This window comes from Salvelinus alpinus, chromosome 11 (genome assembly GCF_045679555.1).
Source record: "Salvelinus alpinus chromosome 11, SLU_Salpinus.1, whole genome shotgun sequence".
Taxonomy (NCBI): domain Eukaryota; kingdom Metazoa; phylum Chordata; class Actinopteri; order Salmoniformes; family Salmonidae; genus Salvelinus; species Salvelinus alpinus.
The window spans coordinates 19,835,817-19,862,106 of NC_092096.1; the positions used below are offsets into that span (position 1 = coordinate 19,835,817).

General features: G+C 47.0%; 1 protein-coding gene across 1 annotated transcript in view; it reads right to left on the reverse strand.

Annotated features, from left to right (window-relative positions):
- The window catches only part of LOC139533701 (plexin-B2-like), a gene marked incomplete at its 3' end in the record, with an annotated part of 208,984 nt that extends 182,996 nt beyond the window's left edge, over positions 1-25,988 (reverse strand). The window contains 1 exon segment of the mRNA XM_071331992.1: positions 25,462-25,988.
- Between the last annotated feature and the right edge of the window lie 302 nt (positions 25,989-26,290).

The following is a 26,290-nucleotide window of genomic DNA, read 5'->3' on the forward strand; positions in this document are numbered from 1 at the left end:
GTAGGTGTGTAGAGACTAGAGTGGATTGTTGAGAGCTACAGCCACTGATTATAATGATGTGTGTGGAGTGACTGGTGTCAGGTTCTCTCAGAGATACTAGTCCACAGCTTGGCATGTGGAGCCTGGTGTCAGGTTCTCTCAGAGATACTAGTCCACAGCTTGGCATGTGGAGCCTGGTGTCAGGTTCTCTCAGAGATACTAGTCCACAGCTTGGCATGTGGAGCCTGGTGCTCAATACCACGTTATGGGACAGACGGTACTGAGAGAGGAAGACTACGGTCACAGTATTCCAGCAGTTTGAACAGCATATCCAGACAGATGTTCACTAGATGTGTGGCCTGTGATTAATACACTTCATCATTAGGTGAAGGACAGCCAAGCAGAAAACAGACCAGCAGGAACATGAGTCACCTCACAGTCTTAATGACAGAGCAGTTAATTAACCCTCATCCCATCAGGCAACGTGCTGTCTCTCAGTGACACCACACACACCTTTCAGTGCCATGGCCCGTCGATAAAAACACCACGATGCCACAGCATAACTGACACCCTCAAGTTGCATAATTAATTAAAAGTCCTCATTGATTAGCAGCTTAGTCCATCCATCTAACAAACAGGGAGACGCAGATTCACACGCTGGTCTGCGACAAGCAATCCTTCACTCGTTTCCCAATTGTATGACAAACAAAATAGATTCCAATTAAGCAGTAGGCCTTATCTGCCAATAGCACACACAGAGAGAGACACAACAGAGAAAGAGAGAGCGACAGAGTAACAGGGAAGTATCCACTACTTTAATCTTCAGCCTCAAGACTGTCACTCACTATTCTGCTTCTGCTAATTACCAACAAAAACAATCTTGGAACACCACAATATACACTCCCCGGACAGTTTATTAGGTACACCACCCCATTCACAAAAATGACAGTTCCTACAGACTGTTTATGAAGCAGGCATACAGGTGTCGAGGCATTCAGTTACTGCTCGATTGAACGTTACATTGGGCAAAAACGAGTGACCTAAGCATGGTAAGATCGTCGGCGCCAGGCGTGCCGGATCCAGTAGCTCAGAAACGGCTGCCCTTCTGAGCTTTTCACGCACGGCGGTGTCTATGGTTTACTGAGAACAGTGTGACCAACAAACCATCCAGTCAGCGGCAGTCCTGTGGGTGAAAACAGCTCGTTGATGAGAGAGGTCGAAGGAGAAGGGCTAGAATCACGCAAGCAAACAGGCAGGCCAGACAGACAGGCCAGACAGGCAGGCCAGACAGAGGCCAGACAGAGGCCAGACAGAGGCCAGACAGACAGATAACGTTGCAGTACAACAGTGGTGTGCAGAATGACATTTGGGAATGCACAACTCGTTGGTCCTGGTCCCGGCTGGGCTGTTGCAGCAGACGACCACACCAGGGTCCACTACCATCAGCTAAAAACAACAAGAAGTGGCTCCTGTGGGCACAACATCAACACTGAACAACTGAGGAGTGGAAAAACATTCGCCTGGACCGACAAATCCCGGTTCCTGTTGCATCATGCTGACGGCAGAGCCAGGATTTGGCATAAACAGCAGGAGTCCATGGACCCATCCTGCCTGGTGTCAACGGTTCAGGCTGGTGGCGGTGGTGTACTGGTGTGGGGAATGTTTTCCTGTCACATGTTAGGTACCTTGATACCAACTACGCAACGATTGAACGCCACATCGTATCTAAACATTGTTTCTGACCAAACCCAATAGAACATGTTTGGGATGAGATGGAACGGGCTGCTGGCAGCATGAATGTACCACCATCCAATCCGCTGCCACTGTGTGATGCCATCGCATCAGCATGGACCAACATTCCTGTGGAACACGCCACATCTTATAGAATCCATGCCTAGAAGAATTCAGTCAGTTCTGGAGGCAAACGGAGGTCGGACCTGGTACTAGTTGGATGTACCTAATAACCTGAGTGTATATTCAGTCAGGGACCAGATGGATGTACCTAATAACCTGAGTGTATATTCAGTCAGGGACCAGATGGATGTACCTAATAACCTGAGTGTATATTCAGTCAGGGACCAGATGGATGTACCTAATAACCTGAGTGTATATTCAGTCAGGGACCAGATGGATGTACCTAATAACCTGAGTGGATATTCAGTCAGGGACCAGATGGATGTACCTAATAACCTGAGTGTATATTCAGTCAGGGACCAGATGGATGTACCTAATAACCTGAGTGTATATTCAGTCAGGGACCAGATGGATGTACCTAATAACCTGAGTGTATATTCAGTCAGGGACCAGATGGATGTACCTAATAACCTGAGTGTATATTCAGTCAGGGACCAGATGGATGTACCTAATAACCTGAGTGTATATTCAGTCAGGGACCAGATGGATGTACCTAATAACCTGAGTGTATATTCAGTCAGGGACCAGATGGATGTACCTAATAACCTGAGTGTATATTCAGTCAGGGACCAGATGGATGTACCTAATAACCTGAGTGTATATTCAGTCAGGGACCAGATGGATGTACCTAATAACCTGAGTGTATATTCAGTCAGGGACCAGATGGATGTACCTAATAACCTGAGTGTATATTCAGTCAGGGACCAGATGGATGTACCTAATAACCTGAGTGTATATTCAGTCAGGGACCAGATGGATGTACCTAATAACCTGAGTGTATATTCAGTCAGGGACCAGATGGATGTACCTAATAACCTGAGTGGATATTCAGTCAGGGACCAGATGGATGTACCTAATAACCTGAGTGTATATTCAGTCAGGGACCAGCCAGAGACAGTCAGTGTATCTTCCACAGTATAGTGATGATCAAATCTAACATGGAATGTCATTTCATTTTACTCTGCAACCTGTTGGCCACAGAGGAGAGGATCAGGAAAGGAGAGGAGGATTATGGGTAAATGTCAGATGAGGACAGTGCTTTAGAAAACACCAGCCGAGCAAGAGAAGAATCGGCCCAACAGTCTGAAGATTCCAGGTGATGTCATAAGCTGTGCCCTGTTTTTGTGAGGATGGATGGATGGAGGGAGGAGAGGAGAGCGAGGACAGCGTGTTTAATGGAACCGACAGAGCACAGCTACCTCTGCAAATCACTCCTCCACCAGCCAGCAGGAACAGTCTGTCGCTCCTCTCCGATGACTACAGACAATGCACCCTCCTTTCCTCCTCCACTCAGGTAGGTCCACTCTCTCGTCTTTCCTCTCCTCTCTCTGACACAGGCCTGGGGCCCTCACTTATCGCCCTACTCTTCCTCTTTCCCAGATAAATCCAGAGGAACCTCCCAGTCAGAACAACTGAACCCCTCCGTCCCTTGAACAGTATTTCTATTCAGCCAGATGGAGTAGAACTGGTAGACATAATGGGAGAGGGAGGAGGGGACGCAAACCTTCCTCCTCGTCCTCTGTGGAACAGAGTTACAGTGGATTTGGTCTTGGATGAGATGACACTGACAGAGGAGATCTGTAAACTAACATATGACTGTTGAGATGAGACTCCCAGAGGAGATGTGTTAACTAACATATGACTGTTGAGATGAGACTCCCAGAGGAGATGTGTTAACTAACATATGACTGTTGAGATGAGACTCCCAGAGGAGATGTGTTAACTAACATATGACTGTTGAGATGAGACTCCCAGAGGAGATGTGTTAACTAACATATGACTGTTGAGATGAGACTCCCAGAGGAGATGTGTTAACTAACATATGACTGTTGAGATGAGACTCCCAGAGGAGGTGTTAACTAACATATGACTGTTGAGATGAGACTCCCAGAGGAGATGTGTTAACTAACATATGACTGTTGAGATGAGACTCCCAGAGGAGATGTGTTAACTAACATATGACTGTTGAGATGAGACTCCCAGAGGAGATGTGTTAACTAACATATGACTGTTGAGATGAGACTCCCAGAGGAGATGTGTTAACTAACATATGACTGTTGAGATGAGACTGCCAGAGGAGATCTGTTAACTAACATATGACTGTTGAGATCAGACTGCCAGAGGAGATCTGTTAACTAACATATGACTGTTGAGATGTAAATGAGAATGGATAATTGTAGACCGAGAGATGAATCACAGCTGTAGTGGAGTGTGAGGCTGCGTCCTTGGTAAGTGACCGTGAGCAGCACTCTGTGTGTGTGTGTGTGTGTGTGTGTGTGTGTGTGTGTGTGTGTGTGTGTGTGTGTGTGTGTGTGTGTGTGTGTGTGTATATAAAGGGGGTCTGTACTCCTTAGTATCGTGGCTAGTAAATAAAACACCAAGCACATTTAACTTCTTTAGGAAAACCGATCTAATGATGTAAACAAACAACATGTTGTCATCCCGAACACACACACACACACAGCTGAAAGACAGTGGCAGGCAGCAGGTCCTTGTTAGGAGGGACAGACATGAGGGACAGACAGACAGGAGGGACAGACAGACAGGAGGGACAGACAGACAGACAGGAGGGACAGACAGACAGACAGGAGGGACAGACAGACAGACAGGAGGGACAGACAGACAGACAGGAGGGACAGACAGACAGACAGGAGGGACAGACAGACAGACAGGAGGGACAGACAGACAGACAGGAGGGACAGACAGGACAGGAGGGACAGACAGACAGGAGGGACCGTTGAGATTGGCTCCAACCATCACTCATCATGACCAGTATTACTTTATTGATCACCTGACAAATAGGGTTGTTATGGATGGCAGGCGCACGTGTGTGAGTGAGAGGGGAAGTGGATAGGCTGTGTCAAAGTGAAATATTTACATAAACAAATAAGCAAGGCTGTCCAATGACAGGCCAACAACCTTCATAAACTCATTGCCCTCCGTCCCCACGCACCTCAGTCCAACTCATCTCCGTCCCCCATCAGTCCACCTCCGTCAGTCCCCCTCCCTCACCCCTCTGTGCTGAACACACCTCAGCCCCTATCTCCCACCCTCTCACCCAGACAGAGACGGGGTGGTGGATGAGGAGTGACGGCTGGGCTGCTGGTCTTATCACAGTGGAATGCTGCTGGTCGCTGTTCACAGTCTGATAAGACTAAATGGAACCGGGGTCATTTCAGAAGGCTGTGGTGAAATGACCAAACACTGACACAAGCCAGGGACGGAATGTACTGTAAGAGCGTGTCTGTGTGTGTGTGGTGGGGGGGGATTATTTGTTCCAGCCTGGTAATATCCTGCCTCTGTTTGTCCGAGGTACGTACATCCCCAGGGCCGCAGTGTTAGCCTAAGCCACCTTCACCACAACCCACACAGAGGACATGCTGAGCTTCTGGTCATTGAAAATCAGTTCACCAAGCGTTCAATCAGAGAGCTAAAACTATCCCTCTACCTGAATGACATACCACTTGTTTAATTAATTCATTTCTGGAGAGAGGCAGCATGGTTTTTGTCTTTAAGAGCAGAGAGGTGTGTGTGTGTGAGAGAGAGAGAGAGCGAACGCGAGAGCGAGAGAGAGCGAGAGAGCGAGAGAGCGAGAGAGAGAGTTGGGAGAGAGCGAGTTGGGAGAGAGCGAGTTGGGAGAGAGCGAGTTGGGAGAGAGCGAGTTGGGAGAGAGCGAGTTGGGAGAGAGAGAGTTGGGAGAGAGAGAGAGAGAGAGAGAGAGTTGGGAGAGAGAGAGAAAGAGAGAGAGTTGGGAGAGAGAGAGAAAGAGAGAGAGTTGGGAGAGAGAGAGAGAGAGAGAGAGAGGGTTGGGAGAGAGAGAGAGGGTTGGGAGAGAGAGAGAGAGAGAGAGAGAGGGGGGGGAGAGAGAGAGAGAGAGAGAGAGAGAGGGTTGGGAGAGAGAGAGAGAGAGAGAGAGAGAGAGAGGGTTGGGAGAGAGAGAGAGAGAGAGAGAGGGTTGGGAGAGAGAGAGAGAGAGAGAGAGAGAGGGTTGGGAGAGAGAGAGAGAGAGAGAGAGAGAGGGTTGGGGAGAGAGAGAGAGAGAGAGAGAGGGTTGGGAGAGAGAGAGAGAGAGAGAGAGAGAGAGAGAGGGTTGGGAGAGAGAGAGAGAGAGAGAGAGAGAGGGTTGGGAGAGAGAGAGAGAGAGAGAGGGTTGGGGAGAGAGAGAGAGAGAGAGGGTTGGAGAGAGAGAGAGAGAGAGGGTTGGGAGAGAGAGAGAGAGAGAGGGTTGGGAGAGAGAGAGAGAGAGAGGGTTGGGAGAGAGAGAGAGAGAGAGGGTTGGGAGAGAGAGAGAGAGAGAGGGTTGGGAGAGAGAGAGAGAGAGAGGGTTGGGAGAGAGAGAGAGAGAGAGGGTTGGGAGAGAGAGAGAGAGAGAGAGAGAGGGTTGGGAGAAAGGGAGAGAGGGTTGGAGAAAGGGAGAGAGGGTTGGGAGAAAGGGAGAGAGGGTTGGGAGAAAGGGAGAGAGGGTTGGGAGAAAGGGAGAGAGGGTTGGGAGAAAGGGAGAGAGGGTTGGGAGAAAGGGAGAGAGGGTTGGGAGAAAGGGAGAGAGGGTTGGGAGAAAGGGAGAGAGGGTTGGGAGAAAGGGAGAGAGGGTTGGGAGAAAGGGAGAGAGGGTTGGGAGAAAGGGAGAGAGCGAGAGGGTTGGGAGAAAGGGAGAGAGAGAGGGTTGGGAGAAAGGGAGAGAGCGAGAGGGTTGGGAGAAAGGGAGAGAGAGAGGGTTGGGCGAAAGAATGTTAGAGAGCGAGAGATTTAATTGAATAGAGATTGAAGTGTGAGTTTGGCTGAAAGCACAGAGTTTCCATTACTGTGGAAATAAACCAATTCCATGTGACTAACTGCCCTCATAATACATAATAGTGGCTGGAATTTACAATGAGGGCCGCGGGGCATCCACTACATACACACACTGCCATCGTCATGGAGAAAACAAATCGCTCCAATCATGGCAGGAAATAAAGGAGAAAAGAGAGGGGAACAAAAAGAGAGCGAGATGTGGAGAAAGAGAGAGAAATAAAGAGAGGGGTGGAGTAACATTCCTGACAACACACCTCCAGCTCCACTGATCTCAGTTCACTGTAATGAGAGGAGAAAGGCAGCAGGCTCTGGGAGCAGGAAATACCAATCTGATCACAGAACAGTGTTGAGAGGAGAAAGGCAGCAGGCTCTGGGAGCAGGAAATACCAATCTGATCACAGAACAGTGTTGAGAGGAGAAAGGCAGCAGGCACAGGGAGCAGGAAATACCAAACTGATTATAGAACAGCACAGGGCTGGAACAGTCTAGAAACAGACAGTAGAGCAGAGTGACTGTTCACACTACTCTGAGTAGGTAATGCTTAATCCATTGTTTATATATAGCTCCCTCACTGGCATGTATAATGGAGGTTTGGTAGGAATAATGATTAATGATTAATGGGCAGATCGCTACAATATGAAAGCTGCAATATGTACCTTTTTAGGCAACCCAACCAAAATCCCATAGAAAAGTGTTTCATAGATCTGCCACTCTGAAAGAAAGTCTAAGAAGCTGTAGATCTATTCTATGTGCACTATTTCTATGCTAAGCATTTAAAAAATTATATTTTTGTGTCTTTTACTTTCGGTTTTGTACACCAGCTTCAAACTGCTGAAAATTTAAAAAAATTGGTTATGGGAAAATATTTCACAGCAGTTTAGATGGTACAATGTCTCGCTATACTATACTTGCTTGTTTTGTCCCAAACTGAAATTAGGCAAATGTTATTATAATTTTAGCAACCAGGAAATGGTGGAGCGATTTCTACATAATACAACTTTAATGCCTTATAAATAATATATAAGCAGATATGATAAAGCATTACCAAACAAGTGTTTGTTATCAGCTTTAGTACATAGTTCATTAATAAAGTAAGCCTAATTTCCCAGCGTCAGTGGACTAGCTAGAACCTCCTCCAGCACATAGCTGGAAAGAGAGCAGAGGGGAAGAATAGGAGGTTTGAGAGGGGGAAGGGGGAGGGAGGAGGGTTGAGAGGGGGAAGGGGGAGGGAGGAGGGTTGAGAGGGGGAAGGGGGAGGGAGGAGGGTTGAGAGGGGGAAGGGGGAGGTTTGAGAGGGGGAAAGGGGAGGGAGGAGGGTTGTGATCCAGTTTGGCTGAGTGTTTGCTGTAAACATGATAACTGTGGTGTAGGGTGTGTCAAGTCCAAGAGGACGCAGAGAGACACACAGAGACAGAGAATAGAAGGAGAGAAACGCACAGACAGAGAGACCAACCAAGAGAGTTTCTAGAACAAAGTTATTTAGTCTCTCCAGCTTCAACCACAGCCATTTTCCCTACCAGTCAGGCTCTGTAATTAAACTGCAGTAATGTTGTGATCATCTAAAGCGTAAACCAAGCCGGCATGTAAACAACCGTCTACCCATGCAAACTACACTGCCAATCCTGAAGCATGCATTCATAGATTAAAACGTGTGTGTGTGTGGTGCGGCGCCATCTCCTTGTGATTAGATTTACATTAAGACACACACACACGGCAGTCCGTTAGTAGGAGTATGAAGAGCGTGGTAAGAGGCAGTCCGTTAGTAGGAGTATGAAGAGCGTGGTAAGAGGCAGTCCGTTAGTAGGAGTATGAAGCGCGTGGTAAGAGGCAGTCCGTTAGTAGGAGTATGAAGAGCGTGGTAAGAGGCAGTCCGTTAGTAGGAGTATGAAGAGCGTGGTAAGAGGCAGTCCGTTAGTAGGAGTATGAAGAGCGTGGTAAGAGGCAGTCCGTTAGTAGGAGTATGAAGAGCGTGGTAAGAGGCAGTCCGTTAGTAGGAGTATGAAGAGCGTGGTAAGAGGCAGTCCGTTAGTAGGAGTATGAAGAGCGTGGTAAGAGGCAGTCTGTTAGTAGGAGTATGAAGAGCGTGGTAAGAGGCAGTCTGTTAGTAGGAGTATGAAGAGCGTGGTAAGAGGCAGTCTGTTAGTAGGAGTATGAAGAGCGTGGTAAGAGGCAGTCTGTTAGTAGGAGTATGAAGAGCGTGGTAAGAGGCAGTCTGTTAGTAGGAGTATGAAGAGCGTGGTAAGAGGCAGTCTGTTAGTAGGAGTATGAAGAGCGTGGTAAGAGGCAGTCTGTTAGTAGGAGTATGAAGAGCGTGGTAAGAGGCAGTCTGTTAGTAGGAGTATGAAGAGCGTGGTAAGAGGCAGTCTGTTAGTAGGAGTATGAAGAGCGTGGTAAGAGGCAGTCTGTTAGTAGGAGTATGAAGAGCGTGGTAAGAGGCAGTCTGTTAGTATGAAGAGCGTGGTAAGAGGCAGTCTGTTAGTATGAAGAGCGTGGTAAGAGGCAGTCTGTTAGTATGAAGAGCGTGGTAAGAGGCAGTCTGTTAGTATGAAGAGCGTGGTAAGAGGCAGTCTGTTAGTATGAAGAGCGTGGTAAGAGGCAGTCTGTTAGTATGAAGAGCGTGGTAAGAGGCAGTGTGTTAGTATGAAGAGCGTGGTAAGAGGCAGTGTGTTAGTATGAAGAGCGTGGTAAGAGGCAGTGTGTTAGTATGAAGAGCGTGGTAAGAGGCAGTCTGTTAGTATGAAGAGCGTGGTAAGAGGCAGTCTGTTAGTATGAAGAGCGTGGTAAGAGGCAGTCTGTTAGTATGAAGAGCGTGGTAAGAGGCAGTCTGTTAGTATGAAGAGCGTGGTAAGAGGCAGTCTGTTAGTATGAAGAGCGTGGTAAGAGGCAGTCTGTTAGTATGAAGAGCGTGGTAAGAGGCAGTCTGTTAGTATGAAGAGCGTGGTAAGAGGCAGTCTGTTAGTATGAAGAGCGTGGTAAGAGGCAGTCTGTTAGTATGAAGAGCGTGGTAAGAGGCAGTCTGTTAGTATGAAGAGCGTGGTAAGAGGCAGTCTGTTAGTATGAAGAGCGTGGTAAGAGGCAGTCTGTTAGTATGAAGAGCGTGGTAAGAGGCAGTCTGTTAGTATGAAGAGCGTGGTAAGAGGCAGTCTGTTAGTATGAAGAGCGTGGTAAGAGGCAGTCTGTTAGTATGAAGAGCGTGGTAAGAGGCAGTCTGTTAGTATGAAGAGCGTGGTAAGAGGCAGTCTGTTAGTAGGAGTATGAAGAGCGTGGTAAGAGGCAGTCTGTTAGTAGGAGTATGAAGAGCGTGGTAAGAGGCAGTCTGTTAGTAGGAGTATGAAGAGCGTGGTAAGAGGCAGTCTGTTAGTAGGAGTATGAAGAGCGTGGTAAGAGGCAGTCTGTTAGTAGGAGTATGAAGAGCGTGGTAAGAGGCAGTCTGTTAGTAGGAGTATGAAGAGCGTGGTAAGAGGCAGTCTGTTAGTAGGAGTATGAAGAGCGTGGTAAGAGGCAGTCTGTTAGTAGGAGTATGAAGAGCGTGGTAAGAGGCAGTCTGTTAGTAGGAGTATGAAGAGCGTGGTAAGAGGCAGTCTGTTAGTAGGAGTATGAAGAGCGTGGTAAGAGGCAGTCTGTTAGTAGGAGTATGAAGAGCGTGGTAAGAGGCAGTCTGTTAGTAGGAGTATGAAGAGCGTGGTAAGAGGCAGTCTGTTAGTAGGAGTATGAAGAGCGTGGTAAGAGGCAGTCTGTTAGTAGGAGTATGAAGAGCGTGGTAAGAGGCAGTCTGTTAGTAGGAGTATGAAGAGCGTGGTAAGAGGCAGTCTGTTAGTAGGAGTATGAAGAGCGTGGTAACAGGCAGTCTGTTAGTAGGAGTATGAAGAGCGTGGTAAGAGGCAGTCTGTTAGTAGGAGTATGAAGAGCGTGGTAAGAGGCAGTCTGTTAGTAGGAGTATGAAGAGCGTGGTAAGAGGCAGTCTGTTAGTAGGAGTATGAAGAGCGTGGTAAGAGGCAGTCTGTTAGTAGGAGTATGAAGAGCGTGGTAAGAGGCAGTCTGTTAGTAGGAGTATGAAGAGCGTGGTAAGAGGCAGTCTGTTAGTAGGAGTATGAAGAGCGTGGTAAGAGGCAGTCTGTTAGTAGGAGTATGAAGAGCGTGGTAAGAGGCAGTCTGTTAGTAGGAGTATGAAGAGCGTGGTAAGAGGCAGTCTGTTAGTAGGAGTATGAAGAGCGTGGTAAGAGGCAGTGTGTTAGTAGGAGTATGAAGAGCGTGGTAAGAGGCAGTGTGTTAGTAGGAGTATGAAGAGCGTGGTAAGAGGCAGTGTGTTAGTAGGAGTATGAAGAGCGTGGTAAGAGGCAGTGTGTTAGTATGAAGAGCGTGGTGAGAGGCAGCCTGTTAGTAGGAGTATGAAGAGCGTGGTAAGAGGCAGTCTGTTAGTAGGAGTATGAAGAGCGTGGTAAGAGGCAGTGTGTTAGTATGAAGAGCGTGGTGAGAGGCAGTCTGTTAGTAGGAGTATGAAGAGCGTGGTAAGAGGCAGTCTGTTAGTAGGAGTTTGAAGAGTGTGGTAAGAGGCAGTCTGTTAGTAGGAGTATGAAGAGCGTGGTAACAGGCAGTCTGTTAGTATGAGTATGAAGAGCGTGGTGAGAGGCAGTCTGTTAGTAGGAGTATGAAGAGCGTGGTAAGAGGCAGTCTGTTAGTAGGAGTATGAAGAGCGTGGTAAGAGGCAGTCTGTTAGTAGGAGTATGAAGAGCGTGGTGAGAGGCAGCCTGTTAGTAGGAGTTTGAAGAGCGTGGTGAGAGGCAGCCTGTTAGTAGGAGTATGAAGAGCGTGGTAAGAGGCAGTCTGTTAGTAGGAGTATGAAGAGCGTGGTAAGAGGCAGTCTGTTAGTAGGAGTATGAAGAGCGTGGTAAGAGGCAGTGTGTTAGTAGGAGTATGAAGAGTGTGGTAAGAGGCAGTGTGTGAGGTCATACAGTTCCTTCAGAAAGTATTCACACCCCTTGACTTTTTACACATTTTGTTGCGTTACAAGGTGTGATAAAATTGATTTAATTTGTATCAAAGTGGAAGAAACATTTGAACATTGGTAGGGGAGGAAAAATCATGACAAATAAAAACAGAAATATATCTTGATTACATAAGTGTTCAGCCCTGAGACAATACAAGTTATAATCACCTTTGGCAGCAAATACAGCTGTGAGTCTTTCTGAGTAAGTCTAGAAGAGCTTTGCTCACCTTGATTGTACAATATTTACACATTATTATTTTTACAATGCTTCAAGCTCTGTCAAGTTGGTTGTTGATCCTTGCTAGACAGTCATTTTCAAGTCTTGCCATAGATTTTTCAAGACGATTTAAGTCAAAACTGTAACTAGGCCACTCACGAACATTCAATGTCGTCTTGGTAAGCAACTTCTGTGTATATTTGGCTTTGGGTTTTAGGTTATTGTCCTGCTGAACGGCGAATTTGTATCCTAGTGTCTGATGGAAATCAAACAACCAGGTTTTCTAGGATGTTACCTTGCTTAGCTCTACTCCATTTATTTTCATCCTTAAACTCCCTAGTTCTTGCCATTGACAAGCATACCCATAACATGATACAGCCACCACCATGCTTGAAAATATGAAGAGTGGTACTCGGTGATGTGTTGCGTTTGTCCCAAATATAACGATTTGTATTTCCGGACAAAAAGTTAATTTCTTTACCACATTTTTGGGGAGTATTACTTTAATGCCTTATTGCTAACAGGAAGCATGTTTTGGAATCTTTTTATTCTGTACAGGCTTCCTTCTTTTCACTCTGTTAATTAGGTTATTATTGTCAAATAACTGCAATGTTGATCCATCCTCAGTTATCACCTATCACAGCCATTAAACTCTAACTGTTTTAAAGTCATCATCAGCCTCATGGTGAATCCCTGAGCGGTTTCCTTCCTCTTTGGCAACTAAGTTAGGAAGGAAGCTTGTCTCTTTGTGGTGACTGGGTGTATTGATACACCACCCAAGGTGTAATTAATAACTTCACTCTGCTCAAAGCGATATTCAATGTCTCTTTTTTTTTTTACCCATCTATCAATAGGTGCCCTTCTTTGCGAGGCATTGGTAAATCTCCCTGGTCTTTGTGGTTGAATCTGTGATTGAAATTCACTGTTCGCCTGAGGCAGTCATTCAAAAATCATGTTGAACTCTAATTTTGCACACAGAGTGAGTCCATGCAACTTATGTGACCTGTTGAGCACATTTTGGCTCCTGAACTTATTTAGGCTTGCCATAACAAGTGGTTGAATACTTATTGACTCAAGACATTTCAGCTTTTCATTTGTAATTAATTTGTAAATATGACTAATATCCACTTTGATATTATGGGGTATTGTGTGTGTAGGCCAGTGACAAAATGTCAATGTAATCCATTTTAAAATCAGGCTGTAACATATAGAACAAGGGGGAGTTCTTTCTGAAGACTCTGCAGCTAGACAGACATAGTTAAGAGAAGTGGCATGACATTTGGTTTTGTTTAAACTCAGCGTTCTGATTCAGAGGGCCCTCTGAACACTGGCTGGCAGGGCCGTTGTTAGGGAGTTCTGGGAAAGAGCTTTGGTTTGAGGTTGGAGGAGAGGAGGCTGCCAATGTCATGCAGAGTGAAACCGGCGCTCGGCCAAACACAGGAACAGGAAATTAAGCACATGGACTGAGACGAGAGGGTCAGATATGCACACTGTGTGTAGCCTACAAACACACACAAATAGTTTACACACACACAGGGAGGAGTTGAATGCTGTGCCCTTCAATCAGGGCAGTTATTTCAGTAAACAGCAGCCCTGTAGGGTTTCTTTCCACATGAGGTCTGGATACAGACATGACTAATTATTACTGAGACTGTATGAGGCCCTGGTATAGAACACTCTGATATAGGTAGCATCCTAACTGGTAACCTATTCCCTATTTAATGCACTACTTTTGACAGGGGCCCATAGGGCTCAGGTAAACATTAGTGCACCATGTAGGGAATAGGGTACCATTTAGGATGCAGACTATACCAGAGTGTCCTATACCAGAGTGTCCTATAACAGGGCCTCACACAGCCTCCCACGTGTTGGATGAGGTTTTAATGTAGACTGGTCTGAGAACAGCCAGTAACATTGAGAAATACTCCATTAGCATGGATGAGACCCTAATGTAGATGGATGTATAAGTACAAACACATTAGATGAGTCAATATATGGACTGAACTGAGTACAGTGTGCGTGCTAGGGGATGGGCAGAGGTGAATGACTTAATGGTGGTGGCTGATATTCTCTGCTCACAGGAATACAATCAGATGGAATGCTACCAACAGTGTGTGCATCTCTCCCATACCCATAGACTACTCCATTATCTACACCCCCTGGAAACTACCCATAGACTACCCCATTATCTACACCCCCTGGAAACTACCCATAGACTACCCCATTATCTACACCCCCTGGAACCTACCCATAGATTACTCCATTATTTATACCCCCTCTGTAAACTACCCATGGACTATTCCATTTGCTACATATCACTGTGTTACCTACGGGCAGCTACAATCTCTACATTGTTCTTACCTAGCCATGACCTTGTTATTTTTATCTAGTAGTGACATGACCTTTCACGCCTGCTGACCACTGAGCCCAGCATCTCTTGTCCTGGGCAACGCAACACGACTGAGAGAAAACACCACTGATGTGTGGAATAGAAACACCTTCAGGGTTACAGCTAGCTCCTCACTACACCATGGCTGCATCCCAAATGGCACCCTATTCCCTTTATAGAGCACTACTACCCATGAGGCCCAGGTCAAACGTAGTACCTAACAAGGGAATAGGGTGGCATTTGAGACGCAACCTATGCTGCTGTGCTGTAGTGCGACACAGTGATATACTGCCAGTTAAATACCAGAGAGAGACAGACAGACAGCGAGAGAGAGACAGACAGGCAGCGAGAGAGACAGACAGACAGACAGCGAGAGAGACAGACAGACAGACAGCGAGAGAGACAGACAGACAGACAGCGAGAGAGACAGACAGACAGACAGCGAGAGAGACAGACAGACAGCGAGAGAGACAGACAGACAGCGAGAGAGACAGACAGACAGCGAGAGAGACAGACAGACAGCGAGAGAGACAGACAGACAGCGAGAGAGACAGACAGACAGCGAGAGAGACAGACAGACAGCGAGAGAGACAGACAGACAGCGAGAGAGACAGACAGACAGCGAGAGAGACAGACAGCGAGAGAGACAGACAGACAGCGAGAGAGACAGACAGACAGCGAGAGAAACAGACAGCGAGGTCTCAGCAGGTAACAGCTTTAAACAGCAGCAATCAGCATCCACCAGACCCTGTACAGTTAGAACAACTGGAGCTATGATAGCCTGTGTAACAGTTAGAACAACAGTAGCTATGATAAACAGGTAGCTCCTGTTGTTCTAACTGTTAAACAGGCTATCATAGCTCCAGTTGTTCTAACTGTTAAACAGGCTATCATAGCTCCTGTTGTTCTAACTGTTAAACAGGCTATCATAGCTCCAGTTGTTCTAACTGTTACACAGGCTATCATAGCTCCAGTTGTTCTAACTGTTAAACAGGCTATCATAGCTCCTGTTGTTCTAACTGTTAAACAGGCTATCATAGCTCCAGTTGTTCTAACTGTTAAACAGGCTATCATAGCTCCTGTTGTTCTAACTGTTAAACAGGCTATCATAGCTCCAGTTGTTCTAACTGTTAAACAGGCTATCATAGCTCCAGTTGTTCTAACTGTTACACAGGCTATCATAGCTCCAGTTGTTCTAACTGTTACACAGGCTATCATAGCTCCTGTTGTTCTAACTGTTAAACAGGCTATCATAGCTCCAGTTGTTCTAACTGTTAAACAGGCTATCATAGCTCCTGTTGTTCTAACTGTTAAACAGGCTATCATAGCTCCTGTTGTTCTAACTGTTAAACAGGCTATCATAGCTCCTGTTGTTCTAACTGTTAAACAGGCTATCATAGCTCCTGTTGTTCTAACTGTTAAACAGGCTATCATAGCTCCAGTTGTTCTAACTGTTAAACAGGCTATCATAGCTCCAGTTGTTCTAACTGTTAAACAGGCTATCATAGCTCCTGTTGTTCTAACTGTTAAACAGGCTATCATAGCTCCAGTTGTTCTAACTGTTAAACAGGCTATCATAGCTCCAGTTGTTCTAACTGTTAAACAGGCTATCATAGCTCCTGTTGTTCTAACTGTTAAACAGGCTATCATAGCTCCTGTTGTTCTAACTGTTAAACAGGCTATCATAGCTCCTGTTGTTCTAACTGTTAAACAGGCTATCATAGCTCCTGTTGTTCTAACTGTTAAACAGGCTATCATAGCTCCTGTTGTTCTAACTGTTAAACAGGGTTTCCTATTGGCCTAAAGTCTGTTATTACAACTGGAGCTACACTAGTCTCCTGTTAAACAGGTTTTCCTGGAGCTTTCACACACACAAACCTGCATGCCTACTTTATGATGAATGTCCCCGCTTACACTGAAAACAGAAATGTTACCCTGTACCCTGTCTAACCGTGTGTTACCCTGTACCCTGTCTAACCGTGTGATACCCTGTACCCTGTCTAACCGTGTGTTACCCTGTACCCTGTCTAACCGTGTGTTACCCTGTACCCTGTCTAACCGTGTTACCCTGTACCCTGTCTAACCGTGTGTTACCCTGTACCCTGTCTAACCGTGTGTTACCCTGTCTAACCGTGTGTTACCCTGTCTAACCGTGTGTTACCCTGTACCCTGTCTAACCGTGTGTTACCCTGTACCCTGTCTAACCGTGTGTTACCCTGTACCCTGTCTAACCGTGTGTTACCCTGTACCCTGTCTAACCGTGTGTTACCCTGTACCCTGTCTAACCGTGTGTTACCCTGTACCCTGTCTAACCGTGTGTTACCCTGTACCCTGTCTAACCGTGTGTTACCCTGTCTAACCGTGTGTTACCCTGTCTAACCGTGTGTTACCCTGTCTAACCGTGTGTTACCCTGTCTAACCGTGTGTTACCCTGTCTAACCGTGTGTTACCCTGTCTAACCGTGTGTTACCCTGTCTAACCGTGTGTTACCCTGTCTAACCGTGTGTTACCCTGTCTAACCGTGTGTTACCCTGTCTAACCGTGTGTTACCCTGTCTAACCGTGTGTTACCCTGTCTAACCGTGTGTTACCCTGTCTAACCGTGTGTTACCCTGTCTAACCGTGTGTTACCCTGTCTAACCGTGTGTTACCCTGTCTAACCGTGTGTTACCCTGTCTAACCGTGTGTTACCCTGTCTAACCGTGTGTTACCCTGTCTAACCGTGTGTTACCCTGTCTAACCGTGTGTTACCCTGTCTAACCGTGTGTTACCCTGTCTAACCGTGTGTTACCCTGTCTAACCGTGTGTTACCCTGTACCCTGTCTAACCGTGTGTTACCCTGTACCCTGTCTAACCATGTGTTACCCTGTACTCTAACAGCTAAAGGCTATTGGCACGCAGCAGCAGGGACCTCAGCGTTACCACTACTTTAGTGCTCATAATTAAAACTCAAGCCCCGCGTGAGGAAGGTTTGAGGATTAACGAGCGCATTACATGGTGTTCAGGGGGAGAGAGAGACAGATGAAATTCCAGCACCAACAGAATGCAGGAGGATTAAAACAGTGGTGAGCTCTTGGTTAATATCACCAACACAGACAACACACAAAAGGTCCCCAGCAGGTAGGCTAAGCTGCTTTTGTCAGTCATTCCCTCTAAAACCTGGACACTGTGGTGAGCGGCTGACAAAGTAATAAAAACACCCGCACGCACACACTTGGCGGCTGTCATATATCAGCCATCTGTCAGTGTGTGTGTGTGTACCTGTATTTCTCCACTGCATATTTAAACACAAAGCAAAGCTTTGATTTTGTCTTTTGATTTCTCCCCTCCCGGAGACTTGATCTAGCTCAGAGTATAAACAAACTCTTCCGCTCCTCCTTCACTCTGCGGGATGACAGAGTGTTGTTCTACCCTGCTCTTATCTTCCTGTTCATTCCCAGCACCTCTCTGCTACCAGGGCCCAACCAGCCACCTCTCTGCTACCAGGGCCCAACCAGCCACCTCTCTGCTACCAGGGCCCAACCAGTCACCTCTCTGCTACCAGGGCCCAACCAGCCACCTCTCTGCTACCAGGGCCCAACCAGCCACCTCTCTGCTACCAGGGCCCAACCAGTCAGCTCTCTGCTACCAGGGCCCAACCAGCCACCTCTCTGCTACCAGGGCCCAACCAGCCACCTCTCTGCTACCAGCGCCACCCCTCTGCTACCAGCGCCACCCAACCAACCCTCTCCCTTCTACCAGCGCCACCCAACCAACCCTCTCCCTTCTACCAGCGCCACCCAACCAACCCTCTCCCTTCTACCAGCGCCACCCAACCAACCCTCTCCCTTCTACCAGCGCCAACCAACCAACCCTCTCCCTTCTACCAGCGCCAACCAACCAACCCTCTCCCTTCTACCAGCGCCAACCAACCAACCCTCTCCCTTCTACCAGCGCCAACCAACCAGCCGCCTCCCTTCTACCAGCGCCAACCAACCAGCCGCCTCCCTGCTACCAGCGCCAACCAACCAGCCGCCTCCCTGCTACCAGCGCCAACCAGCCGCCTCCCTGCTACCAGGGCCAACCAGCCGCCTCCCTGCTACCAGGGCCAACCAGCCGCCTCCCTGCTACCAGGGCCAACCAGCCGCCTCTCTGCTACCAGGGCCAACCAGCCGCCTCTCTGCTACCAGGGCCAACCAGCCGCCTCTCTGCTACCAGGGCCAACCAGCCGCCTCTCTGCTACCAGGGCCAACCAGCCGCCTCTCTGCTACCAGGGCCAACCAGCCGCCTCTCTGCTACCAGGGCCAACCAGCCGCCTCTCTGCTACCAGGGCCAACCAGCCACCTCTCTGCTACCAGGGCCAACCAGCCACCTCTCTGCTACCAGGGCCAACCAGCCACCTCTCTGCTACCAGGGCCAACCAGCCACCTCTCTGCTACCAGGGCCAACCAGCCACCTCTCTGCTACCAGGGCTGGGGAACCAGAGCAGAACATGCAGCACAGTTTTGAAGATGTCAGATGGGAAGCACTTGACTAACATTACCAGAGTGTTAAATAGATGACGTCCCAACCTCTGCTCTGCCTCTCATACTTCCAGACCACAGGGAGATTTAATACGCCATGTTTTCTGCTCCAAACATCCGGACAAACACAAACAAGCAGGGAAGGGAACCTTGAAAAACTTGCCGTGGACGTTAGCTAGTCAACACAACTCTGTGCATATTGAAGACAGAACAGACAGGGGACCAGAGAACTCTACTCTCCATGTGGATATAGAAGACAGAACAGACAGGGGACCAGAGAACTCTACTCTCCATGTGGATATAGAAGACAGAACAGACAGGGGACCAGAGAACTCTACTCTCCGTGTGGATATAGAAGACAGAACAGACAGGGGACCAGAGAACTCTACTCTCCGTGTGGATATAGAAGACAGAACAGACAGGGGACCAGAGAACTCTACTCTCCATGTGGATATAGAAGACAGAACAGACAGGGGACCAGAGAACTCTACTCTCCATGTGGATATAGAAGACAGAACAGACAGGGGACCAGAGAACTCTACTCTCCATGTGGATATAGAAGACAGAACAGACAGGGGACCAGAGAACTCTACTCTCCATGTGGATATAGAAGACAGAACAGACAGGGGACCAGAGAACTCTACTCTCCATGTGGATATAGAAGACAGAACAGACAGGGGACCAGAGAACTCTACTCTCCATGTGGATATAGAAGACAGAACAGACAGGGGACCAGAGAACTCTACTCTCCATGTGGATATAGAAGACAGAACAGACAGGGGACCAGAGAACTCTACTCTCCATGTGGATATAGAAGACAGAACAGACAGGGGACCAGAGAACTCTACTCTCCATGTGGATATAGAAGACAGAACAGACAGGGGACCAGAGAACTCTACTCTCCATGTGGATATAGAAGACAGAACAGACAGGGGACCAGAGAACTCTACTTTCCATGTGGATATAGAAGACAGAACAGACAGGGGACCAGAGAACTCTACTCTCCATGTGGATATAGAAGACAGAACAGACAGGGGACCAGAGAACTCTACTCTCCATGTGGATATAGAAGACAGAACAGACAGGGGACCAGAGAACACCCGTCTCCAAGAAGTCCGCTGTCTGGAGAGGCCTACGACCTCCTGTCTCTAAAAGGTGTCTGCATACTAGGTCCAGTTTGCTCCTATCAGAACTCGGTGAAGTGAGCGTCTGAGCCTCGCGTACTCCCTTAAAAATACCTTTGCTTGAGAAACGCCTTAGCAAGTAGGCACATCCTGTAAAATAGTCTGAATGAATCAAAGAGAACAGGAAATCTGTCATTAATGTTGATGTTTTTGCCAAGTAGATCTTAGTCACACAATTGTACATCTAACAGATGTTTGGTGAATTATTTCTCAAGTGAAAAAATGTGCATAAAAACGAGTCATCTATCATTGAATAACAACACTTCATTGAAGAATCCCTACTATTGACCAATCACAGACGAAGGGCGTAGACTTCGGCTACTGAACGTCAGCTTGCTTCGAGATAAAAGTGTGTGCAGGAACAGTCAAAATCCTTGACCACCAAAAATGGACCCCTTAAGTCTGTCTGGAGAGGCCTACAACACACTGTCTCTATGTGTTGGGGGGGGGGGGGGGGGGGTTGACACCAGCAGGCGAGAGAACCCCCAGTGTGCTGCAGCAGCTGTCCCCCTACAGGTGTGAGAGGGGGTGTGATCTCACCTCAGACGCAATGTTGACACACACACCTAAACAAACCCCAGGCCAGTGAGGCCACACCACCACCCCTCTGCATGATGTCACCACCTCAGGGGAGGTCCCAGCACGCATGTGTGTCCAGCAACATCATTTATGTGAGGTCACTACACAGACAGACAGGGCACCAATATACTGAGTAACTTCTCAAATCTGCCACCAAGCCATAGCGTGACATTGTGGTATGTGACAACATACCACAGCTTGGTCACCAAGGGAAAGAGTCCATACACAGACACACCACACAGGACAGTAGTGACCATGGAACAAGTCCACCGACATCTAACAGCAAACAGTGAGTCGCAGTGCAGTGACTGTAGCATGGCAACATAACTAACTGCCCCATATAAAAAGGTGAAACAAGAGACAAATAACACCAAGTAGTCTACTTCAGGAATGTTTTTATTTAACCTTTATTTAACTAGGCAAGTCAGTTAAGAACAAATTATTATTTACAATGACAGCCTAACTCTAACCCGGACGACGCTGGGCCAATTGTGCGCCGCCCTACGGTACTCACAATCACGGCCGGTTGTGATACAGCCTGGAATCGAACCAGGGTCTGTGATGATGCCTCTAGCACTGAGATGCAGTGCCCTAGACCGCTGCGCCACTCAGGAGCCCAAAACATATGAACATGTAAGGACAAGGGTAGCATTTACAGTGACCCTCCACACACCGAAAGAAGTCAATGAGTCACCATCAACTTACCGTCTTCCATGGCAGAGCTTAGACTGTCCTGGAATTTAGGAATTTCCAGGACTGAGAGTAAATGTAGGACAGAAAATGGAAAGTGAAATGTTCAGGTGGGGATATTCCCAAGTCTACTGGTAGAGAACTGAGGAACTAAATGATTCACCATACTGTCAATCCAATCGTATTCAGCACATGCTCCGTATACAACTGATGTAGACTTTACTGTGAAATGACTGCTGATGAGCCCTTCCCAACAACACAGAGTTTAAAATAAGAAGATTGACAAATGAGTAACACAAGAGGAATAAACTCTACTTAGCAACAGCAGAACATGAAGCACCTGGTGTCATCCAGGAGGACTGACAGTAATAAACCATGATGCATCTGGTGTTACCCAGGAGGACTGACAGTAATAAAACATGATGCATCTGGTGTTACCCAGGAGGACTGACAGTAATAAACCATGATGCATCTGGTGTTACCCAGGAGGACTGACAGTAATAAACCATGATGCATCTGGTGTTACCCAGGAGGACTGACAGTAATAAAACATGATGCATCTGGTGTTACCCAGGAGGACTGACAGTAATAAACCATGATGCATCTGGTGTTACCCAGGAGGACTGACAGTAATAAAACATGATGCATCTGGTGTTACCCAGGAGGACTGACAGTAATAAACCATGATGCATCTGGTGTTACCCAGGAGGACTGACAGTAATAAACCATGATGCATCTGGTGTTACCCAGGAGGACTGACAGTAATAAACCATGATGCATCTGGTGTTACCCAGGAGGACTGACAGTAATAAACCATGATGCATCTGGTGTTACCCAGGAGGACTGACAGTAATAAACCATGATGCATCTGGTGTTTCTCAGGAGGACTGACAGTAATAAACCATGATGCATCTAGTGTTACCCAGGAGGACTGACAGTAATAAACCATGATGCATCTGGTGTTACCCAGGAGGACTGACAGTAATAAACCATGATGCATCTGGTGTTACCCAGGAGGACTGACAGTAATAAACCATGATGCATCTAGTGTTACCCAGGAGGACTGACAGTAATAAAACATGATGCATCTGGTGTTACCCAGGAGGACTGACAGTAATAAAACATGATGCATCTGGTGTTACCCAGGAGGACTGACAGTAATAAACCATGATGCATCTGGTGTTACCCAGGAGGACTGACAGTAATAAACCATGATGCATCTGGTGTTACCCAGGAGGACTGACAGTAATAAACCATGATGCATCTGGTGTTACCCAGGAGGACTGACAGTAATAAACCATGATGCATCTGGTGTTTCTCAGGAGGACTGACAGTAATAAACCATGATGCATCTAGTGTTACCCAGGAGGACTGACAGTAATAAACCATGATGCATCTGGTGTTACCCAGGAGGACTGACAGTAATAAACCATGATGCATCTGGTGTTACCCAGGAGGACTGACAGTAATAAACCATGATGCATCTAGTGTTACCCAGGAGGACTGACAGTAATAAAACATGATGCATCTGGTGTTACCCAGGAGGACTGACAGTAATAAAACATGATGCATCTGGTGTTACCCAGGAGGACTGACAGTAATAAACCATGATGCATCTGGTGTTACCCAGGAGGACTGACAGTAATAAAACATGATGCATCTGGTGTTACCCAGGAGGACTGACAGTAAGTACAGGACTTTATAGGAAATGGAAAGTGCAACAGTCAGGTGGGAGACTACGGACCTTCCCAGGTTGACTTGGTGAGCAAACAGACTGGAATGAACATGTTCAGTGGTCTGATGAGTCAAGTACAAACACATGCATGCAGACACGGCCCTGTGTTTCCACAGCAAACAACCTTTGGACTCTAGCTTCTGGAGCCCAAGTACAGATGAAACACACTGCCAGTCACTAATGGACAAAAAGCTGATGCTTCATTACACACACGGGACGTACAAGCGGCACTAAACAAACATTTACCTTTCAGACCACTACTGTTCACCTGAACCTACCTGTAAGAACTACCAGTCCTTAACTGTCCCACTTTATCCAAATCCACCCTACATTTACATTTAAGTAATTTAGCAGATGCTATTATCCAGAGCGACTTAGTTAGTTCATCTTCAGATAGCTAGGTGAGACAACCACATATCACAGTTAGTTCATCTTCAGATAGCTAGGTGAGACAACCACATATCACAGTTAGTTCATCTTCAGATAGCTAGGTGAGACAACCACATATCACAGTTAGTTCATCTTCAGATAGCTAGGTGAGACAACCACATATCACAGTTAGTTCATCTTCAGATAGCTAGGTGAGACAACCACATATCACAGTTAGTTCATCTTCAGATAGCTAGGTGAGACAACCACATATCACAGTTAGTTCATCTTCTCTCCCACACGTTCTTAAGCAGACAGACACTGGTCTTTATTCCACAAATAATGATTCTGAATTGTCTACCAAGCGGTGCTCTAAAGATCAGACATGACCCCAAATGAACCCTCGTGGAGAGCTATTAGTCTGCCTGAGCATTAGGAACGATGGCCATGTTCACGGTTGACAGGGAGTTTCTGAAGAGGGAACGGTGTTGCAGTGATTTGAGCCCACAGGCAAGGAAAATCAACACACGACATGTTGTCCACTTTCAGTGTGTGTGTGTGAGACTCAGATAATGATGCACGGACGTGGTGGAAGGAAACAGCACCTGGCTCTGTGTGGGTGTTCAGTAAGCAGATGGTTGTGTTTGGGGAGACCATCCAAGATTCCCCAAACACACACACCAAAATCTGGCTCTTCAATAATGGAAATGGTCATTTAACGTTAATCCCTATGAAGGGTTGTGAAAGAAACTTATACAGTCTCTTATGACAGAGATGACTCTATGGGGGATGGAGGAGAGAGGAGGGATGGAGGAGAGAGGAGGGATGGAGGAGAGAGGAGGGATGGAGGAGAGGGGGAGAGAAAGAACACATACAATGTTGACTCTCAACAAGGCAGGTCCAGTGACTACAGAAGGGGGGGGGCTGTTCCGTTCTAGGGACAGAGGGTTACGGACAACGTGACAGTGTGCGCGCACACACACACACACACTTGGGTTTGAGCAGGAAACATGAATCAATAGCATCAGTGTATACTGTGTCCATGTTCTGCATGAAAGACAAACAAACAGGCCCATTACTCATGGTCAGTCTCAGACACACACACACACAGAGAGAGAGAGTCCCAGAGAGAGGAGGGGAAAATGCTCCCTCTGTTTTTGGCCCTCTCCTTTTGACCTTGAGGGGGCAGGGGCTCTTCCTGTTCTGGGTCTGAACCACTACAGCATGTGGTGACTGACTCTGCTTTCTCTACATGGGGTTCAAAACCCAACGCTGAACTGCATTCAGCATTAGATGGGATATGGGAATGAGATGGGACAGTGCTCTTACAAGTCACCTACTTGTTGGAATGGCTATACAAGTTGCCAATGTATGTCCATTGACAACGGCATGCAGGCTTCAATTGCAGCCTTTATTATACCTAAATGCATGTGTTCAGTTGACAGACGCAGTGGTGGAAGTGATGCCTAGAACATTGGGAAATCCAGATCAGTCCAAACCAGGCACAGAGACCAGGTAACACATTAGCCTACAGCCAACACGGCTGAATATATACATGCTGCCTGGAGAATAGTTTCTCCTGAAGTCTGCTTGTAGGATGAGATGCTGTAGGTCGGTATTTTATTAGGATCCCCATTAGGTAGGCTATGGAGTAAAAGCCTTGTCGTTTCACAAATATGTTGAGCACAACTCCCAAAGAGTGAAATGCAAATTGTTGGCCTGTTTTGAAGAGATCCCAAACACCGAGGTCAATGTTTGAAAATCATGCAGTCGTTTTCATGATAACATCCCACTGCAATACACATAGCAAACGCATCTAACGTTACTAAACTACTTTCACCTTCAAACCGTGCAACAGTAGCCTACTGTGTCATTGCCACGCAACATTGTAGCCGCGTGACGAGGAACTCTGAGATTTGTTCCATTGATTAGGACCGAAACTCACACGCTAGATGTATTATAAAATTAACACTATAGCCTTCTATACTCTTTTCTTGACTCGCTCCCCAGTTGTAATCCCAATGTCATAGAACCAGACCAACAATCTGTGTCGATTCCTTCACATCATTCTTAACCAAACTCAGCCGCTGAGAAGTTCAAATACACAGCCATGACCGGTCGCTTACCTCAGGAATTGGTAGTTGAACACGAACTCGCTGTCCGAATCGGTTCGTCTCCTCTCTTTTGACAACCAAACCCCAAACGAAGTCCTATTGTCTACGTTGTCACCGTCCGTAAAAAGTTCAGATCTTCCCCGGGAGAGAAAACATTGTGAGATGCCGAAGGGAGCGAGCGAGCAACGACGCTCTAAATCCCGGGAAATATGACACGGTTTGGAAGTTTGGCACTTTCCCCACGACAAGAGATTTTTCTTCACGCCCAAAAAACGTAAACACAGAATGAATTCAGATGTGTTTCAGATTCAAAGACGAACACACCTTTGGTTTAAGTCCGCCCTGATGAATTGGCAAGAAACTGCACGTTGAACTGTAACGCCCGCCGTACAGCAGCCAAGAAAAAGAGGGATGGAGTATCTTCTCTCACTCCTCCCCCTCTCTCTCCCAAGAAAATAAACCGAGCCTGTACGGATCAGTTTACACACAAGACGGGGAGAGAGTCTGCAAACTATCGTTGAAGCTGGAGAAAAACAACCGAGCCCTACACCCTCTTCTTTTCAGTGGCAGCGCCCAATAAAAAGAGGGATGGAGTATTTTCTCTCTCTCCTCCCCCACAATACAATAGACCGAGCCTGTACGGATCAATTTACTCACAAAACGAGGAGAGACTCTGCAAACTGTCGTGAAGTCTGAAAAAAACTATTTAGCCCTCCACCCTCTTCTTGTCACCGGAGACAAGAAATAACCACTGGAAGCCCCGCGAGCAGCTTTTTTCAAAGTTCGAAATGAAAGCGCAGCTGTCTGTAGAATGCTGAACTATTCCAGAATAAACTGGACA